This window comes from Miniopterus natalensis, chromosome 3 (assembly GCF_054644295.1).
Source record: "Miniopterus natalensis isolate mMinNat1 chromosome 3, mMinNat1.hap1, whole genome shotgun sequence".
NCBI lineage: Eukaryota > Metazoa > Chordata > Mammalia > Chiroptera > Miniopteridae > Miniopterus > Miniopterus natalensis.
In genome coordinates this window covers 8,287,546-8,299,797 of record NC_142083.1, presented here as the reverse complement: position 1 = coordinate 8,299,797, position 12,252 = coordinate 8,287,546, and positions in this window count along the sequence as shown.

Genomic DNA, 12,252 nt, shown 5'->3' with positions numbered 1-12,252 from the left:
AAACGGTGGTGATGATACCTGCGTCCTCGCTGGGATAGTTGTGAGGATTAGGGAGATTAGGGTCCTGGACAGGGCTCTTTTGATCCCTTCAAAGCCAGCGGCGAGGGATGGATGGGTGCAGAAAGTGGTCTTAGGCGGAGTGGACTCGGCTGCCAATTGCAGGATGTGATCTGAGGTGTAATGAAAAGTCGGCGGGTGCTGGGAGGCCTCCCGGACCAGCCTGCCCTGCTCTAAAGTGCTGGAAGGGAGCAGTTGAAATATAAATGCGACAGATGTGACATTTGGGGGCAACGGCGTGTCCACAGCCTCTCGCCACTTAGCCGGAGCAGTTTGCCAGTTTCCCGGGAGAAAAGGGGCCCCGAGGACTGAGGCCCCTTGGAACAGTTATTGGAGGAAAGCTTAACACAAAGAACAAGACCATTGCAGTTAGGGACTCAGAGGGGAGGGGAAGTGGTGTTCCAGACACTGTGGGGAAACACTCTGATCGGCGTTAGGTTGTTAACGACAGTCAGAGAGCCTGCCAGGTGCTGCTGTGTCTGTCCTCTGTGACACTGTGCATCGTCTCGTCCTGGCCTTGCTCTGTGTGGCACTATTATGCTCTATGTCTATGTCTGTGGCACCAGGAGAGAGGCGTCCTGTTGGAAGTGTGACGACAGTGATGACGGTGCTGCCGCCAGGGTCATCTCTTACGTTTACGTTTGTTAGAGTGCAATCATCGAACCAGGGAGGGTGACGAGTCCTGGGTGCGAGTCGGAGTCCCAGCTCCATCACTTTGCTCTGGAACCCTGAATCCTTGATCTTTCTGGGACCCGGTCTCATTATTTGGAAATGAAAGATAACAGGCCTACTTCACAGTGTTTTCCCGGGGATCAGATGCAGAGGTGCCATGTGACATTGTCCCTTATACACGGCCAAGGGCTACACAAAGGGGAGATGTGGCCTCAGTCGGCACAGGCTGGGCTATGCTTCAGTAACAAGCAGGTTATTGGTAATACCTCCAACATTCAATGGCTGAAAGCAGCCCAGGTGCTTTCTGCTTCTACTGCATGCCTCCCGCACTCTGGCCCAGCTCACTGTGGTCCTGCCAGGACACAAGCCCACAGAGCAGCCACCAAGAGCTGGTCAGAGGGAAAAAAGAATGTGGTGACATCTTAGAGCCTTCCTCTTATAGTTCAGTAGCCCAGGGAAGTTACACACCATATTGACCCAAGTGGACAGGGACCTGCAAACCTATCATGTGTGGGGAGGAGACAGAGCTGGAATATCTACTCGCAGCCCGTCACAGGCACAGTGGCTACTCTGCAAGGCTGGATGAGATGGGGCCCCTGCCCTCAGAAAGCTTACGCAGAACTTTCCTCCAGATCCCCCCCAGAGGCTGCTGAAACATCTCCAGAAGAGCACAGCACTCCCTCCCGCCCCCCTTCTGCTCTGAGCCCTCTTGCAAGCCCCAGGGCTGGGCGGCCCTCTGGCCTCACGTTAATGCCTGTGCTAAAGGCTCCTTGTAAGCTAACCCCAGGCCTCTCTTTCAGAGCTGGTGTCCTTTGTCCTTGGTGCCCAGGCGGCAGGCACCTCAGGACACCTCCCCAGGCTGCCGCTAATTGCACTGTGCTTGAATGCTGCTGGGAGGAACACCTCCCCTTGCCTCCAGCCCTGCTTGTGTCAGATGCCTGCTGGGCTTCCTGAGGCCCAAGCCTGGGTCTGTCCCTCTTCGTCTGGGGAAGAAACAGGCCAACTTAGGTCAGGCTTTGCCCTTCTCACGGTCCCTGCCAGAGTGCAGACATCTCTGACCATCCACAGATTCCTGGCATGGTCTGACACACTCCCTTCCACCTTCCAAACCATGTGCCTTTTCCCTGGACACTTTAGTTGGGGCCCTCAAAGAGAAAATAAAAGTTTAAATAATACTATTAGTAATAACAATAACGATAATAGCTTACCACATGCAAGGCTCTGTTCTGAGCACGTGACAGATATTAACTCATTAAATGTTCACAACATCTTATGAGACATGGATAATTCAAATCCTTGTTTTAGAAATGAGGAGGAAACAGGCCCAGAAAGGTTAAGTCAGTTGCCCAGGGTCACACAGCTAGTAAGTGGCAGAGATAGGACTTAACTCAGGCAGCCTGACACATTGTTTTCCATCATGCCAGTTATTTATACAGCGGTTGAGAGAGGTGGTTGGAGTTATAGGATGTATAGGCCATTGGCTGCCAAATGCTTTTTGTGGCCGGAGGAGAGCGCACCTGGCGCATTATGAGGCCGTGACTGCCCTCCGGTGGCCATTCCTGAGCATTGCCACTCAGCGCACTGAGCAGAGCCCACTGGCAAAGGCCTCACAGGCAGATTCCAAGGGCACCTGGCAAATAAACCTGCAGCTCACACGCAGCAATGACACTGACTACTTCTTTCCCTCTGGTTTGGCATGCTTTACATTTGTTTCTTTTCTCGTTGGAAAAAAAGAGAAAGGGGAATAAAAAGCAGTTCCCCACCTCTGTGAGAGTAAGCAGAAGAAAACCACAATTATGCAGCCATCCTATGTGTTTATTGTCATGGAAATGCGTGCGGTGTAGAAGCCCAGGGCATGTCATCCCAAGCAGATGGGAGAGCACATTTCCAGTCGTTTATAACGAAGTTAGAGTAAAATGCTTTCCCGAATGAATCAGGGTACTCTTCCACTGTAGAGTGTTGCGTGCAAAAAGATTCTTAAATTCACCCGGTTGGGATTATCTATGTCGAAATGGACTTTGGACGTCATGTTCTGATTTGATGTGGAAAGTTGAAGGTGGCCGTGGCTGCCATGGCTGTAAGCGGGCGCCTCGGCCTGAGAAGTGGTGGTTCAGCAGCCACCACTCTTCACGGGGCAGCCTGGCTGCTCAGAGGGCCTCCCAGCCAGGAAGGCCCCTCAGACGAGGTGACCCTGCCCCGTCAGTCTTCATGCAGAGGAGGAGGGAGAGGGAAGGGGATCCCCACCTGCTGCTCCAGAAATCCAATCCTGGACGCTGCGCCCGGGGGACTGCCCAGATGGCCCCTGGTAACAGGTGGGTGACCTACGGCGTCATGGCTCCCGGCGGTTGGGTTTTCAGCCCCCAGACAGCACCATCTGCACCCGCCGTCCTGAACTTGGCTGTTCGACGTTTCTCTCCTTGAGAAGATTGAGCGAGTCATGCGTGTGCAGCACTGAAGTCGCCAGCGGGAAACCCTGCAGCGATCAGAGCTCTTCTGTGTGTATTTGCCCCCTGGCAACACACCCCACTTATATGAATGTGGAAAATCACAAGAAGACTGCTGATGGGAAGAACTAGTAAGGAGACCTACTTTCAGGACACACTTTAGGATGTGTGCTCACTCAGCCCCACTGCGCGTGCCTGGACCGCGCACATTCAGATCTTGCCTTCGGCTAGCATTTTCTGTATCATCAACTCCACACGGGCTGCTTGCAAATCCATTTTCTTACCCCTGCCTGTCCTGGGGTCCCAACTTGCATTCAAGTGCCGGACGGATAGCTCCATCCAGTTGCCCCTCCCCGCTCCCCCAGCACGTCCAAAGCAGATCCAAGCATCCTGCCTCTGCAAGCACCTCCTCTTTCCATCTTGATGTCTTTCAATGACCTCTCCACTCCCCCGTGATTCCAGCCCCAAACCTCCAACTCCTCGATTTTCTCTCTGCTTCTGTCCCACCCACTGGACCTAGTCACTTGCTGATATGCCTTATACCTGCCTTCCTCCTGCTACCCACCCTGACCGCCCTGATGCAGTGAGTTTTGGAGTCAGGCGTGGGTTCAGATCCCAGCTCCACTGTTCATTACATGTATGAATGTAGGCTTTTTATTTAATGTGTTCAATCCTCATCTGTAAAATGGTAATAAATAATACTGATTATGAGTTAACTGGGTGTTATAGAAATAGATTTGTGTGTGTATTAGAGTCAGGAATATAAGTGTGATGTATGTATTAGATTTGAAATAAGTAACTTCATCTTGTGTGACCGAGTGTAATTGTGAGGCCTGCATGCCACGATAAGATTAACACTTTGTAGCCCTGGCTTCCAAGCAGGCCCGCGTTCTGTAGGACCCTGATAAGACACACTGAAGACGCACCACACCTTCAACCCAGCTGTTAAAAGCAGGGGCTTTTCGGCCACATCTTTGGATGCTTGTCTGCCCTCCACAGACTTCATCCCCAGCTCCGGGAAAGCTGACCCTGCCTTGCTCTGCCCTGCACCTCTCTAGGAGAACTCCCAGAGGGCTGCAGCGACCGACACCGTCGCGGCCGCACCCCCAGACCTTGTGTGTGTCTTTCAGCGGATCCTCCGGGTGGCCTGCTGGTGCCAAGAACCATTGGGAACTGGTAAATAAACCCTGTGTGATTTGCTTCATGTTTGTCTCTGTCTCCCTTCTTGAAACTTGAATTATTGGCTCGGTCTTATTGAATTAAAGTGTCTCTCGACCCTCACGGTGGTATAGCCACGTATTGGGAGTTAGACCACCTGCGTTTATGTCTCCAGAGAAACTGGGACACTGGGATAATATAGGTCAAGTGCTTAGCACATGGTGGATGCTCAATATACAGGGTGTCCCCCAAAATGTATGCACACTGATTATACATTATTAATTCTAGTGGGTTAAACCTGAAAAGAAAGGAACATCAATTGAGCTATCAGCTGTTAAAGAGTGTATACATTTTTTGGGACGCCCTATGTATCATTTCTCTTTCCTTTCTTTGAGGCCTCCTTGCTCCTGAGCAGGGCTAATTTAGTAGCCTCTTAATTAGGCCTTGCTTCTTCGCTCTTGTTCACAATTATTAAGCGAATGTGCACTATTTGCTGGGCACTGAGCTGATCACCAGGAAAAGAAATATTAAGCAATCCCATAAGGTCCTGCCCTCATGAAGCTCACAGTCCAATGGAGAAAGTAAAATTCTCTCCTTCCAGGGACTTATTTTCACTCTTCTGCCCAGCAAATCTTGCTAAACCGTGGATTACTTCATGCCGTTTCCCTGCTCAAGACTGTCAGTGGCTCCCCATGTCCCATCTCATGAGATACACATTCCTTTTCCTTGTATCCAAGCCCTCCTTAATCAATAAGGTCCTTACCTCCTTTTGGAGCCTAATTTCCTTCTCTCCCACACATACCCTCCTTTCTGTCCAAGTAAAACTACTTACTAATTCCACAATCTAGTAGACACTTGGTCTTTTTAAAAACTACTGGTCATTGAAGCATCCTGTGTTTTGGAGGAGCCCCCTGACTGCGGTCCTGGTGAGAGGCAGCAGTCCCGTCACACGCAAGTGGGCGCTCCTTTTCCCCACCCGCGGATGTGCGGACACGGGCAAATGACCCCGGCTCATACAGTCCACAATCTCCCCGGGGTTCTGAGTTTGAGAGGGTGACACAGTATCAGATGAAACAGTCAACATGTTGAAGCAAAACGATCTCAATGAAGAGACGATTACAGAGGTGTGGCGGGGCTACGGGGGTTAAGAAAACAAGAGATGATGCTCGAAACCAGTGAATATCAATGACCAGTGAGTATATTGTGCTGGTTTTCCCAGAACACGATATTACAGGGTTTTGTAAGCAAGAGCACTTTCCCCCCGGGAACCAACAAGAGCCACGTGGACTTGGGAGCTGAGTGTGCCACCTGGACACTCTTGCTTCTATGCCCACTCGATAAACAGGCAAAGTGGAAAATATGATTAGCTGGGGCGACTGACCCAGCTACCAGGAAAAATAAGTTTGCTGGGAAAGCAGGTGGAACTGGGGGTCCCCTTTCTGGTTTTTCCTTCCAGGATCCTCCCAGTCCCTCCAGCGGCTCCCGTGTTCCAGCTTCGGCTTTCCTCTCCCCGTCCAGAAGCCCTGTAGTTTCCCACTGGGCATCGTGGACACCACGACTCCTCGCCCCCAGCTAAGAGACACAATAGTTGGGATTTCCTGCAGCTCCCCTCTCCCTCGCCCTAGGTTGTCCTCCCCCCTTGAGTTTGCCTGCCTTAGATCACTGCCCACTGCCTCCGGTAACCCTTCTTCCTCACCACGTACAGGCGTATCCGTCGTTTTCTGTGCGGAATCGTCCTCTAGGGTCTAAATCTATTACATGAACCCAGGTGGGATTTGACAGAACCGAATGGACCGCAGTACCCATTCTTAAAGGCGCACCCCTGAGGCCCTCTCCTCCATGAAATCCTTCCTGCTCTCCCATCCAGAGGTCACCTACTTACTGTTTGTAATTATTCAACGCTTTTGAACATCTTTGGGCATTTGTAATTTTTCATCTTGTATAAAATTTGCTTATTTTATCCCATCCAGTTTCCATTAGACTGTAAGCACTTGGAAAGCAGTCAAAGAATAGTTACCATTGTTGTATTTCTCACAGCAGCCAGCTCAGTACCATGAACTCAGAGGATGTTCTGAGCAAATATTGGTTCCTTTGACTTGATGTTCCAAACAGGGACCCTAAGATCTCAGTCAGTCAACGATTCTGTGGTCTTTGTCATCCTATAGTAGTCATATTTACAGTAATGATTAAATTTTGTTGTTTTTTTTTAAAAAACAACAACTGTGGTTAAATTGCAAAATAAAATTCTATGCAGTAATTCCCCAAACTGCAAGGGAAACATTCTCACACCCTATTTCCTGCCTCGTACTCACCTGTACACCCAAAAGAGTGCTTTCCCCAAACACCATCTCATTTAAACCTCACGCTGACGATGTGAAATGGGAATGAGCTCTTTCACTTCACACAGCACCGAGGGACGGGGTTGGGCTCCTCACCCAGACTTTCTGACTCGAGGTCCAACCTCCCCCTCGCCTTCGTTTCAAGCTGGGGCTCCAGCGAGCCAAGGGCCCTAATTCTCAACGTCTTTTCTCCTCACTAGCAAATGCCACTAGACATACAGGCTTTCATGTTTCAGACAAAAGTACACATGGACAGAGTACTTGTGATTCCTTTGTCCTGTGAAATAAAGGGGCAATGACGGTCTTACTCCTCCGGCCGAGGGGCTGTGGACAGTCGCTTTCTCAATCTCACAGCTCATCGCACGTACATACATGTGATTGGCGCCGGCTTAGGAGCGCGCAGGGACCGTCCTGATCACTTGGCAGCTGCCTTCTGATCGCCTTCAGAACTGGGCTGCCTTGTCCCCCCGAGACTCTGGCAGAGGTTTAGTGAGTTAAAACTGCCATGCTGCCGGCAGAAATTGAACGCAGCCCAGCCACGGCTCCAGTTACTGCTCTCCTCCACCTGTTTATTATTTGCATTCTCGCTGGTGTCCCTTGTCTCAGGGGCTGATGTCATAGGAGCAGATCTCCTTGCTGGGCCGGGAGACTAGGAGCAGTACATGTGCCCTGGCAGAGAGGGAGGGTTCATTCCCTCGCTGTCCTTGGAGCGGCCCCGAATACCTGGAAATGCAGCCCCAGTAAGCTCCCCTTGTGACCGGCTGGACAGGAACTGTCCTGTGGCCAGCCACCCACGCTGCGGCGGGGAAGGTGCTGGAACTGTCGGGGCAGAAATGTCAAGCTCCCCACCACACCCTCTTCCTTACGTTATGGTTGATGCCTAAATTCCACAAACAATAAGTCACTTTTTCCTCTCCATCTGGTTTTTGAATCCTGAGAAATTGAACACATTGATTCTGCGTATCTGATCTTACCCAGTCCCCTTATCTGATCAGACAGTTTTGGCTCCGGGACCTTAACCACTCTCTTAAACGCCAGCCCAGTGTGGGCCAAGTACTGAGAATACTGCCTGGCGTGTAAGTCCTTAAACAAGGTAGCTGTTACTGTTGTGATTTTCATCAGTGTGGTTCCATTTGTCCTGGTGGCCAAGTAGGCTGACAGCAATGGCTCATTCTGACTGAGCACATACTATTCGTGGTGTCCGTCTAAGGCACCTACTTTGCTATTTATGCATTGCAGCCACCCTATGAAAGAGGGGCTATTATTTGACTCATATTAAGGATGAGAAAGTGGAGGCAGAGACTTAAAGAACCTTTCCCAAAGTTAAAGAACTAGAAAGTGGAAAAAGCAAAACTGCTGGCACCCAGAAGAGTGGAGGAATTCGAGGGAGGGGCAGCAGGAATATTCTAACAAACGAGCCGCCTGCTTCTACGAGGGCTGGGAGACAGAGTGTACCTGGAGAACATTTAAGGGAATTTGTCTAGAAAAAAAAAAGTTCAAAGGCTGTGCCATTGAATAATATAGGCCCTCTTTTCCCCCCAAGCTTTCAGAATGGGGCACATAATATCAGAAGAGCCTGGACACGGTATTACTTCCGCAGCAGAGAAGGCGCAGTAGAAATGTGGTTCCCAACCTTCCCTGGTCCCCGTCGGGTTTCTGCGGTGGATGACTCCGGGGGCCTTGCCTGGCTTTGTGCACAACCGTCTCCCAGCCTCGACCTGCTCGTCCCTCCTTCGCTATTCCTCCCAGGAGTGGAGTAATGAAGTCATGTCTTCAGGCCAAGTAACTTCAGAGAGCGTGGCTCTGGTGGCCCCAGGGGGCGACCTCCCAGGGAAACTTGCCCTTCTCATGCTCCCTACAGGATATCCGTGGTGCGGTTATACCTATGGCTTCACCTGGAGAGTCAGGAGACTTCCTGACAGAAAAATGAGAGCGATGAGAAGGACAGAGGTATGGCTGTGCCCACCCAGATCTTGCCAACCCAGTTCAGACGTGGTAGAGGAGAGGTGGTGGCGCACCTACCCAGCTTTCCAGCTCTGCAAACGCATGCCCAGCTTCCAGACTCGGGCTGCAGAAGGGAAGCCAGCCAACCACTGGTTTCCACGCATAACCATTTCTCTTTGCTCACATGGCCACAGGTCAGGGCTGGGCTGGGCTTTCAGCTACAGGTTGGTCCAGGTCTGTTCCAGGAGGCTCTCCTCAACCTTGGATCAGTGGGGTTCTGGGAACATGCTCTTCTCATAGACAGACAGAGTCCTACTGGCTAAGCACCGCCTGAGCCTCCGTTTGCATTGTGTCTTCTAACATCGCGCCAGGCAGAGCATGTCCCACGCGGAGTCCAGTGTTAAGGGATCAGGAATTACACTTTGCTTCCAGTGTGAAGAGCTGCAAAGTCACATGGTAAAGGGTGTGACTCTGGGGAGTGGTGAAGAATTGGGGCCATGGAATTCAATCTAACATACCCCCGGCTCCTGAGACAGGAGCTGCTGCATTTAAAGTCATGGGCAGCCAGGATTGGGATGGAACCTTCACTATGGTCAGCTCTGGTGGCACAGGGGCCTCGGGAAGCTGAGGCAGTGGACCCAGGGGTGGCCCAAGGCAAAGGGTCACTTTTCAGGACACTATCTGCCTCTTTTCATAAAAAGTTTTCTCTGCCCACGAGATGGCGCCCAAGGCCAACAAGCTCAGACAAGCCGGCCCTGCTGGGTCCTAAGTCGCCCCCAGCCCAGCTTCCCCGGTACTGTGGCACTCTCAGGGCAGACCTCACCTCCTGCTCACACCAGAGGGTCCAAACTGGAAGAACTGGTCAGCGCCCATTTGGCTTCCAGGCATCTGCACACCTAGGCCAACCCTGGGACTCCCTTTGGAATTTCTCACCATAGATTTATTAACATTTTCCCAAACCAAATTACCTTACCTTGGAAACTTCTGTTTAGAAACTCCACTGGTTCCCCAAACCAGAAATGACACACCTTCCAACCTCTAGCTGAGATATGTGATCACAAACCTTACCATTTAATGAAGTAGATATTTAATGTAATTTAAGCTTTTGAGTTTACGGTTACATAAAAGAGCCAACTATACTCGCCAAGCGTGGGCCGGGAGCAGCAGTGTGTGCAAAACCTGGGGGCTTATCGGAAATGCAGAATTTCAGGACCTGCCCCTGCCCCACTGGTCACACTGTGTTTGCATAAAGCTCCCCAGGTTAGTCCTGCCACATTCGCCTTTGAGACGCACATGAGAGCCATAGCCCATATGAGGTCTTCCTGGAAAAAAGAAAGGGAGGTGTTTCTCTGCAGGCAGATGCAGCAGATGCAGCCACAAACTTCTGAGCACAGCAGGATTTCAGCGCCCACCAGCATGTGCTGGGGGTTAAGCAGCGCATTAAGCAGAGAACCTGATTACTGATGGTCAGGTGACCTCTCTCCCCCCTTGGAAGCTCCCATTCCCCTTTCTTTCTATAGGAAATGCACCCCAAGATCCACCATCATATGCATATATAATATTTGTTTAATCAGAACACAGCAGCTTACCTGCAAATGTGTCTGTGAAAAGCACTTTTGATTTCCAGCTACAGCGCTTGGGATATTTCTGTCACATCCAATAGCCCTGGCGATCAGAGCTGGGTATAGTCTGAGTCCTGGGATCAGCACACGGCCACTCTCACACTCACACTGCAGAGCCGATGGAGGGACTCGAAGATGCGCCCATCTCTTCCTCACCAGGCACATTATCCCGAGACAACATGCATATTTCTTTAGAGGCTCCGACTCTTGTTTAAGGAGTAACAACAAAATATTCTTGACGGTCTCTGCGTGAATTCTCCTCGTGTTCTTCCTGAGCCTTTCTGCCTGATGCCCAGCACCTGGGGAATTAGGTTAAATCCCCCTGGAAAGCCCTGGCCTGAGCCAGCCTGAGCCATTGATTATTCCGAGGGTGGTGACCTCCTTGGTTTCCCGTGCCACCCACAGAGTGAAGTGTTACCTAAAAGACAAAGAGTGACAAAGGGTAAGAGAGGAGCCCAGAAAAAGAGGCACAGATGGGTGGGGAGAGAGAAGATGGGAAGGGGGGCAGGGAGGTGGGAGACCCCCAGCCCTGCACTCTGCTATGCCCACGCCCACCACATCCTGCAGCGATTTTGCACTCGTTGTCACAAGTGTTAAGACACCCTTCCCCGGGTATCTACGCGCCTTGTTTCCTCCCTTCAGGAAGGTTTCTGCTCAAGATCTCCCCCCAACCCACCCACATAACACTTTACAAACACCCCTCCCCTGCCACCCTAACCCTGCTTTATTTTCCTTTCCCGCCTTTATCAACCTCCTGGCATGTTACCGGTCTATTTTTTTCTTTGTTGTGCTTGCTGGACAGGAATATTAGCCCCAGGAGAACAGGGACTTTGTCTTGTTCTCCATGGATCCTCCAGCACCCAGGACAGTGGCTGACACGCAGTGAGGGGTGGTGACGCCCTGGGAGGGGACAGAGGTCTTGCCTGCGCCAGGCCCCCTTCTAAGGCTGCTGCTCATGTCAACCAGTTTAATCTCCACTGTAGCCCTGGGGAGTAGGCTTTGCACTGACGGGGGCCTGAGGCACAGAGGCGAGGTGACCCTCCGAGGTCTCTGGGTTTGGGCCCTTCTCTGACTGTCCTGCCCAGGCTTTCTCCAGGCAGGGATGCTCCAGGCAGATGTCAGCAAACAGCACCCTGCTGGCCAGACCCAGCCGCTGTCTGCGTTTGTAGAGAACGTTCTAGTGGAACGAAGCCACACCCACTGTGGCTGCTTTCGTCCACAGCGGCACAGCTGAGTGGTGGTGACAGAGATGATGTGTCCTGAGAAGCCTAAGCTACACACTGCCTGGCCCTGTGCAGAAAATGTTTGCCAACCCTTGTTGAACGTAACCCAATATGGAAACCAAGCCAACTCGTGGTTGTCTAGGTGGACGCGCTGGTCCAGGAGCTGAGTTTTGTCACTTCTTTACCAGGCACTCAGATGAGTTGAGAGACAAGAACCCCAACCTTGGATTCGGTAAATGTGTTTTCATCTCCTCTCTGTTCCTCATTAGCGGTGCCACCTCAGCTCATCGGTTCATGTTCCTGGATCTCTTTTCTCATATGTGATGATAATAGTAATGATGGTGATAATAACAGCTCTCACTGAACACCAGGCTCTGTTCTTGGCACTTTACTGTACAATGGTCGTGTTCGATACTCTTGGTGAATGAGCAGGACTTTTCATAAATGTTCTGACTCTGCCCATCCAGCCACATGGTAGATTGGTACTTCCACACACACCTGGAGGGCAGTGCGGCCTGGGACTTGTCTGGTGTCTGAAGTAAATACATATCGTTAACTTACTATTAATTATTTACATTGATTTATAATAATGACATACATATAATTACACAGTGATTATAATTTAAAGTAATTAACTTACAGTGATTATTGCGAATACTGAGAATAAATGAGCGTCAGCCATAGTGTGGGCCTTCTTTCCGGCTGTGTCTGAGGGTGGAAGATATTTCTGGCATCTGGCCTGTCAGGACCTATGAGCTTCTTTTCCCAAAAGCTTGTCATGTCATATTGTGTG